Here is a 9,957-nt window from a genome sequence, read left to right as displayed (position 1 = left end):
AAAGACAGGAAGTGAAACTGAAGTTACCTACTGTAACTCCAGCTTCTATGAGTATAGGCGTAGCCCTCTAAGGCTATCGCTATTGGGTAATCCCCTGTGCACCCGCGCAGCACTGAAACACTTGTAGTCCATGCCCACCCGCGAGGTGGGCCCCACCCTCGGGCTCCCTTCCGGTATAAATAGGAAGGAGGCCGGGGCGGACTGGGACTAAAATTCAGCCCTGGAAACTGACCCAGTCCGGCCACATGAAATGTCAAATGTTAGAAATCCGCTGTTTATTATTTAAAGTTTTACGTCCGATTCGCTCCTTTTTTCCTCTCTGAACACAGCTCCAGTTTGGGCATTGGCCTGTCATCAGATTTAATTTTTAGTTGCTGCTGTAGCGGAAGTTTAGTAAAATTATGTTTGATGAAATACTTCAAATCTCCACCCTCCAAAATTGCACTTGCTTCAGTTGCTTGCTACTTTTTAAGGGCGGTGATGACAGTTACAGTACGAACTGAAGTTGATGCGATTTGATTGGATTGTGAGGCAAGGGAAGCCAGCCGCCTCTGGATTGGTCTTGGCATGGCCCTGACCAAACACAGGTTGGCAGGGGCATGACGTGAGCCTCATCTGATTGGTCAATCCCTCCTTTTTTTCACCAGGGGAAGCCAATTTCGGCTAGCCTCCTCTCGCAACAGAGAGTGCAATCTACTGTTTCACCATAACATCTAGAGGGGCGCTACTCTTTGTAAAATACTCAATGACAATGGGGGAGAGACGGGCCGGCAGCAACACACAGCAGAGAATAATTACCGAAACTAAACAAAGTGTTTTTATTTATTTATTAAAATGATAATTACAATCCAAAAAAACAGAGGAAGCCTGGCTTCCCTTGGCCTGCAGGAGAAAACGCCACTGAGTTCAAGGGATAATTCTCACCCACCTCTTGCTCTTGCTCTGCACTTGTATGTGCCAGTTGAGCTGGTTCTTCCACCAGCTCAACTCTGTCCCTCATCATGAACGCAGGAGGCTGGCTGTATATCTGAACTCACGCCCTCATCATTCTCTTCATCATCTTGCACTTGTTCTAAGCTGCTGATGATAGTGCTTGTAGCAGCGCTGCTGTCAAAAAGGTCTGTCAATTTGCAACATTTAGATGCTTCACCTGCGAGTGACTTCACCTTTTTTTTCTCTTGCCTTCTCTGCCCCACCTTTTTCTTTTCGTTTTCTTTGATTTGTATCCATGTTTTTTCATTCTCCCTTTCTGCCGCAGCATCTAATCCCTTCTCTTTGTGTGGCCGGTCTTTTTTCTACTTTGTGTGTGATTTTGACAGATAAGAACCACACAACTGCATTAGCGGCTGCTGTCGCCTTCTGTCGGCCGTCAGCGCAACTTAAATGATGACGTTAAACCATTTTTTTTAAAGGACCGGCCGTCAACGGCCCTTAACGGCCGGCCGTTCTGTGGTTCTCCAGATTCTCCAGATGGCCAATCCGTCCCTGGAAGGAAGCCCGACAATCTGCTCTCGCACAAACAACTTTTCTTCAGCTATTCGTGGAGCCAGTGGGGCCCAGAACTTAGAGGGCTACGCCTATACTCATAGAAGCTGGAGTTACAGTAGGTAACTTCAGTTCTATTTTGTATATGGCTTCGCCCTCTAATGGCGCATTTCCACTGCAACGGGGTAGCCCCGTTTAAGCGTCCCTAAGCGTCCTCGCTCAGGCCTCGGGCTGCCTCGCTGGCCGTCCGAGGCCGTGGCGCATTTCCATTACAGTTTAGGACCTGGGGTAGCAACGCAGTGTAGGCGGGGCGATCGGCTTTGTTTTTATTCACATTTCGAGTTGTTCCGTCGAGCTCCCGCTGGATTTTATAATCCCCAATGATATGTAGGAACGTCGTCACCTCCTCGGTCGACCACGGTGTGCTTTTCTTATTAGACGTAGCCATTTTTGTAGCTCATCCGTTTACAAAATGCTGTTTATAAAAATGCTGCAAGCTGGCTTCTAAATATATATGCGACGCTAGGGATGAACTCGCGCGCGATCTTGTGACGATTCTCTCTGACCAATCAGCAGTCGAGAGTGTTGACGTCACTAGTTCAGCCCTGGCCCTGGTCTGATAGAACCACGATTTTATGGGGCTGGCAAAAGAGGGAAAAAGTACCCGCTAGCCGGTACTAGGCTATATGGAAAGGCCACCAAAAACTGGCCTGGCCGCTTGAGGACGGTTAAGGACGCTTAAACGGGGCTACCCGCTGCAGTGGAAATGTGCCATAAGGCTATCGCTATTGGGTTAAGGGCGAAGCAAGATGTAGTCTGCGCCCCACTGGGTCCGCCCGGTACTAGAAGCACAGACACACCTGCTCAGATAATAACCCATGCCTATTGCGCCATGCCTATTGCGCCATGCGAATGGCGCATCACAGTCCCTGGAATATAGCATAACATGAATATTCTCCATGAGGGGACAATACATACCTGCCGCTGTGAAAAAGTAGAGACGAAGGTCACACTTTGTCCAGCGACAAAAAGAGGGGGAACAAGGGCAGCTCTTGTTTGTTTGTAGCCTTTATTTAACCAGGTGAAAGCCCCTTGAGATCAAAAGATCTCTTTTTCAAGGGTGACCTGCAGGACATTAGTTACACATGTAACATAAAAACAACAGAACAACAATAAGGATGACATGTGGGTACAGTTTACAAACTCTATTTACAGTGACAGGTACCATGAGTATCAAACAGCATGTCACCCAGCCGAGTTTTAAAATGATGCAGGGGAACCAAAGTGCTCAGTTTTAAACATGTTTGCAGACTGTTCCAATTTAGTGGAGCTGCACAACTAAAAGCTTTCTTCCCTAAGACAGTCCTAGCACTTGGCACATTTAATAAAACAACATCATGAGATCTCAGGCAATATGTACTTTCAATTTGTCGAGAGATCAGAGAGCAGATATAAAAAGGTAGTTTACCCAACATGGCTTTATAGATGAACATGTACCAGTGACTGAGCCTCCGTACAGTTAGTGAAGGCAGACCTGCCTTGGCATACAGGGTACAGTGATGAGTAAGTGCTTTACAGTTAGTAACAAATCTCAGAGCACTGTGATAGGCGGCATCTAACTTTTCCAGGCAATGGGCAGGTGCATTCATATAGATCAAATCACCATAGTCCAGCACAGGTAAAAAGGTCACAGTGACTAGCCTTTTCCTGGCTTCAAATGAGAAACAGGACTTATTTCTGAAAAAGAAACCTAGCCTAACCCTCAGCTTTTTAAGCAGATTAATGACCTGAATTTAAAAGTAAGACAATCATCAAGCCAGATACCACGGTATTTATAACAGGTAACCACTTTGAGTACTTGTCCTTGCATAGTAAAAATATCCAAAGCAGTGTCTGTAGTCGTTTTAGCTTTAGAAAAGAGCATTACCTTGGTTTTATCAACATTTAAAAGAAGTTTAAGCTCAGCGAGCTGAGTCTGAATAATGTTAAAAACAGCCTGTAATTTAACACCAGCCTCCTTAATGGAGGGATCTGCACAGTACATAATGGTATCATCCGCATACAAATGTGAAGTAGCTTCATTCACATTTTCACCTAAACTGTTGATATATATAGAGAATAAAAGTGGACCTAAAACAGAACCTTGAGGAACACCATTACCAATGTTTAACCACTCAGAAGACAGCCCATCAAAATGAACACATTGGGACCTTTCAGAGAGGTAGTTCCAGGGCCGCCCCTCCCTACAGGCCAATCACGCAGGCTGCATGGGACCCCGCCTTGCGTAGGGGGCCCCGCCCACAGGGCCTCAGCTGCTGTGCGCAGTTCTCCGCTCAGTTCTCCGCTCACCCCCCGCGAGAGTGAGAGGTGAGAAGGGGAGCACGTATGTAACCCGACACCGTTGCAATGAATCGACATCTGACCAATCACGGCTTTGATACGGCCACTAGTGCAGGTGAAGAGATGTCGGTGAAATTATTGTATGAGTCAAATGTACAACTTGCGAATGTTGTATAAGTCAAATTGCCAATTGCCATATTAAAACATCAGCTGCAATTCACGACATGAAGAAGGCAGTCTCTGCATAGCATATAGGCTAATGGAGATGCAGTTATTTCCAGCATTCTTTATTTAACATTCATTATGTTATGCCTTGTATCTGCTAATGTACAGGAGGAAGAGTGATACACTGTCTGTCTAGTTGGCTTACATAACAGTTAAAGTTTACAGCTTAAAAAACATGGAGCATTTTTCCCCCTTTTATTCATTTTTATGTCAATTTGCAAATTTCATGGTGATGCTCAGCCTCTCCCCTTAACTCCTAACAGTCATCATCATGTCAACCACAACACAGAGAAATACTGAGAGAAATGTGTGTGTAGTTGTTGATACATTGCTGACAGAGGGAACAACATTTGAATACAGATTTAAGAAATATCAGTTTTAGAGCATGTCATAAGCATGTTTTGTCTTAACTATATTATAATAAAATAATATAGTATTTATATTATTGAATTGATTATGATTATTATTATTAGTAGAAGTAGTTTATTTGCATTCATTATATTTTAATCTTTTTGAGGCTAGTATTTGGCAGGAAATACAGACGTACCTGCACATGTACCATTTACCTCACTGTATACAAAGTAACTGTGTTGATACTAATAATAAACAGGAATTATATTTGCAAAGTAGCCTACTTTGTTTCCAAAACAATTTGTTTCACTCCTGTCGGTTGCAGGGGGGGCCTCATCTCACAATGTCGCTTGGGGCCCCAAGTTAGCCAGGGGCGGCCCTGGGTAGTTCACAAACCACCTTACTGCATGGCTGGATATGCCAATACTGAGTAGCCTCTGCTTCAAAATGCGATGATCAACGGTGTCAAACGCTTTGGAAAGGTCAATAAATAGAGCTGCACAACTCTGCTTATTATCTAAAATACTCGTAATGTCATTCACCACTTTCATTGTCGCAGTGATGGTGCTATGTTGCTTTCTGAAGCCTGACTGATGTTTAGACAGGATATCATTTTTACATAAAACTCCTTTACTTGTTCACTCACTAGGCGTTCGAGCACCTTCGCCAGAACTGACAATTTTGAGATTGGCCTATAGTTATTTAAAATAGTTGCCTCCCCTCCTTTTAGCAAAGGCAAGACAAAAGCTGACTTCCATACTTTTGGAATTGCATTTGTGCTGATGGAGAGGTTAAAAAGAGTAGTAAGAGGAAGAGCAATAAAATCTGCAGCTATCTTTAAAAAGAAAGGTTCTACGTTGTCCGGGCCAGCCGGTTTCTTAGGATCTAGCTTAGATAATGCTTCATGAACAACATTGACGGTAAAAGGAGTACAACTGAAAGGGTTTTCCAGACCACATTGTTCAGAGTCACAGACTGTGGTGTTCACAGCAGCAGAGTTAGTGACAGAATCAAACATAGAACCGCAAGACACAAAATGCTCATTAAAGCAATTTAGCATAGTAGCCCTGTCCGATATAGTGCCAGATGCTGTGGTGAGGCACGGAGGTAGCTCATTACAGATCTCACCGGCGGTGGATATCGATTTTATGGCTTTCCAAAATTTCCTAGGATTATTTAGGTTTTCTGTGGTAACTGACAAATAGTACTTCGACTTTGCACTTTTGACATTTGAAGTGAAGCTATTCCTTAGCTGCCTAAAACGCAGCCATTCTACCTCTGAGCCTGATTGCCTAGCCTTTGCCCAGGCCTTGTTTCTCTCATGCAGGAGACTAGACAGTAGTGTTGCACGGTGTACCGATACTTGAAAGGTACCGCGATACCCTGCCGTTAAAAACGGTACGATTCCTCCGTTTCATTAGTATCTGTACTTTAAGAATGACGTGGAAAAGTACTCCGGTGAGAAAGCGCCGTTTTAATAAGAGCCGTGTGTGTTCAGCGCTCTGCTTCCACTCTCCCTGCACTGCAGCCGTGCCTGCAGTCCCACCCCTCTCAAGCACGTTCTAATGGTACGTTCACACCGGACGCGATGCGAATATTCGCTTCGCTCTAAACGCTCCTATCGCATCGCTCTAGTCGCTCGAGTTTCACCGCGGCTGCCAGCTGTGTTTACTCGCATCATTCAAACAAGACGCGCTGGCTCGGGAGCTACAACTACAACAAAATGAACATATTTTACCGTGATTAAATTGTAATACACGTTTCTAAATTATGCCGACGTAACAACATACTGATGCAGGTTAGTAAAAACCATGAATTAATGCTTGACAAGTCTGCAGACAAGACGGCAGGCGAAAAACCTTTTAAAATGCTTGTTTTCTGAATGGAGATTGGGTCGACCAGGCTAAGCTAACGTTGTATATGCTCACTCCACACTCATAACAACGGCCTACAGACATAAATAAGCCAGCGACTGTATTCGCCATGACACAGACAGTCTGTGGTTTGTTCTTGTTTAACTTGTGTCCAGTTTCTGAACAGATATGAGGAGCTGTGATCTCTGTGTGCTAACTGCTAACAGCTAATGGCTGATGTTTTTTGGTTTAACGTCAGTAACGGCAGGCTGAGATCCTCACCGCTGATTGGCTACCGCGAGAACGCGTCACGTGAATTTGACGCTCGAGTTAAAAAAATTGCACTCTCGCGTTTGACGTGGCCTCCTTCAATCGCCTCAATCGCGTGATTCGTGCCGCGTCCACCGCTTCATGCGCGCCGTCGGAGCGAATTCGCGTCTGATCGTGTCTCTGCATTGACTTTACATGTAATCGCGCTGCCCCCAAATGTCGCATCGCGTCCGGTGTGAACGTAGCATTAGTCCCTCCCCTCTCTCTTGTGCACGCGGGCACGCTCTAGCTGCCAGAGCATGTGAGAAAACGAGAAGCATGGCTGCAAGTGGGAGTGCAACTGCCGCTGCGCCTGTGCTTGTTGACAAAAAAGACGCCAGAAGCGAAATTTGGAAGTATTTGAGCTATATCTCTGACAGTGAGGGCAAGCCTACGGACACCACGAGGCCTGTCTGTAAGACATGTTTTAGATCCCTGCAAACCAAGGGAGCCAACACATCAGACTTGGCTAAGCACCCGCCGACCGGAATCCAGAGCTGTTTAAAGAATTTAAAGACAGACAGGTTAGCGAATGTGATAGATAACATAATTACATCATGCTCAAGCCCATGCCCTCAAATCTAAGTCAAACAAGTGTAATTTATTTTGTGACAAACGAACGTTTTCGTAGTTTGACGAGGCAATTAATGGCAATGATAACTGTCTAATATGGCTATCTTTTTAGCTATCTTTTTAGCTAACTTACCAATGTGGCTAACATCTGCAATATACATTTTGTCAATAATTATTTATATTACTGTACTATTACATGTTAATAAAATATTTTATAAAACAAAAAAGTTGTTTGAGATGATGCTTAATTTTATTTAATACGAATTATTGTCATTTATTTTGTTTATTGTTCTCATTGTTTAAAAGTTTGTGTTATGGTTATGGTTCTGGTGTGAATTAAAGCACAATAATTACATTTAAGACTGTTTCCATTTTTTTTTGAAAATAATCGGAATCGCAATTCTTGACTTGGTATCGGTATCGAAACCAAAATGTTGGTATCGTGACAACACTACTAGACAGTTCAGCAGAAAACCAAGGATTGTCTCGTCCCTTTACTCTAAATGTACGCAGGGGTGCATGTCTATCAATGATCTCCATAAAACCAAGATAAAAATAAGACCATGCAGTTTCTACATCAGCACACAGATCGATTTTTTCCCAATCAAACCCAAACAGATCATGCACAAAACCCTGCTCCACAAAATGTTTTATGTCTCTCTTAATAATAATACGAGGTTTAACCTTTTGGACCTTAGTGTCCCTAATTGTGGCTACAACACAGTGATCACTCAGATCATTTGCAAATACTCCTACAGATAAGTATTTATAGGGAGCATTAGTTAAAATGAGATCAATTAGGGAGGATTTATTAGGAGACTTAATATTAGGGCGACTAGGACTGTCTATAATCTGAGTAACATTCAAAGAGATACAAAGGTTTTTTAAATCCTCTGACACTGCAGTTAACCAGTCCCAGTTAAAATCTCCAAGTAGCACTATTTCCTTGTAGGCTAGTTGCGATAAAAGATTTGCTAGCGAAGACGAGGAGTCCTTGCCAGCTGAGGGGGGTCTGTAACAGCCCACCACCATGACCTGTTGCCCCTTTGCCACTTCTATATTTAAGGCTAAAAATTCAAATTGCTTACTGATAGATTTGGAAACTAATGTGGTTACACTGAACTTATTCTTAACATAAATGGCAACGCCACCACCTTTATTAGGCCGGTCGGAACGATACACATTATAACCATTTAAGGCAATGTCAGAGGCCAAAATAGATTTATTTAGCCATGTTTCTGATAAAAACAATTACGTCAGCGTCAGTTGAGCTCGCCCAAATGCGGACAAAATCTAGTTTACCTAACAGACTGCGCACATTCAAGTGGATGAAACCCAACCCAGATCTAGCTTTAAAATCAGCAGGAGTAGCGATCTGACTACTACTACTGGGCGGACCAGGGTTAGGTTGTACATTTCCTGACAGTAATAACAACAACAAAACCAGGCATATTTTCCTCTTTAGCGACACACATACATTGTCATCTACTTTATAATCACCGGAAAAGTCTGCGAGAGTGTGATTTGAGCTTAAGAAGCAGTCCTGAAGAACCATCATTTTCGAGCTATTTTCCAAAATCCTATGGAGAAATTGCATTGCGTTTTTGACGAAGGAACCGGAAGGAGTTTACATCCGGGTTTTAGGATGCGTCACTGCGGTTCTCTATATGGCGGACCCTCCGCGTGAACGCGCAAACGGAGGGGTAGGGTGTAGGGGGCGGTTTGGGAATGGGCCTTTGTTTTCCGAATGCCAGGAAGTATTCTTGCCTCGCTTCTGAAGCAAGATGCTCGGCAGACATGTGCTACCAAGAAAGCGTACTCGCGATTGAGAAACACCCTGTGTCTTTAGTTGTAAGCCCAGGTGCGATCTGTTCATCTGTCATACTGACCATGGGTTAGTGTTCATGACTTCATGTTTATGTCATCTTAATGTTTAATCTTAATACACACGCATTTTCCGTGCTTTCCAATAGTTTAAAATAGTTTTATTTCACTGTTAAATAACCTGTTCAATACAAACATGCCACTTGTAAAAATTAAATAACATTTCTGTGAACTGATATTTGTTTAGTGAGCTTATTAGAGGATGTTCCCTGAAAGATTGAAAAATGTCAATGAAGATGTCAGACTTAGTATATTACTTTAAAGGTCCCATGCAGGGGCGGCAGGTACTGTAGGCTAGGGAAGGCTAACCCCCAAAACACACCAGGAGCGTCTGCGTCGCGTTACGGCCGCGCCGCGGCGGTCGTAAGGATCGCGGCCACTCTAGTCAATGGGTGCTATTACACTACACGCGCCAGGTTACGGCTCAGACGCGTCCCAGAAGCGGCTCGGCGCAGCGCTTCTCTAAAATTAGGATGAATCCTATTTTTGCCGCGGCGCAGCCGTAAGGTAAACTCCTCCCCCCATCCCCCCGTAGTCTTTCAAGTAGGAGAATACATGCCAGCGTTCTCCTCCGGTTTACAGGCACTGTAAATGATATATATATAGAATAATTATGATGATGAATGCATATTTTTTTTACCACTAAAATACAGCAACACATCTTTGATTCATGTCGTTTATAACTGGAATATTACAATTATTATTAACTGTGTCTGTAGTCTACAACACAACAAAATAGGAAATAACAACAATAAACACGATTTAAACAGACACAAACATAAACCATTTAACTACGTATAGCCTACTTACTTGTAGAAGTACAAATGTCCAGGAAATATTCCAAAATCAACAACAATTGCGAGGCTGCACACAAGACGCTCCGCTTCCGCAACGTTTTGAAACGCGTCTGGTGTGTGTTGTCGCAGGAGGAGGTCGC

The sequence above is a fragment of the Gymnodraco acuticeps genome, unplaced genomic scaffold (genome assembly GCF_902827175.1).
Source record: "Gymnodraco acuticeps unplaced genomic scaffold, fGymAcu1.1, whole genome shotgun sequence".
Classification (NCBI taxonomy): Eukaryota; Metazoa; Chordata; class Actinopteri; order Perciformes; family Bathydraconidae; genus Gymnodraco; species Gymnodraco acuticeps.
The sequence above is the reverse complement of the archived record's forward strand: the minus strand, read 5'-3'. Positions refer to the sequence as shown.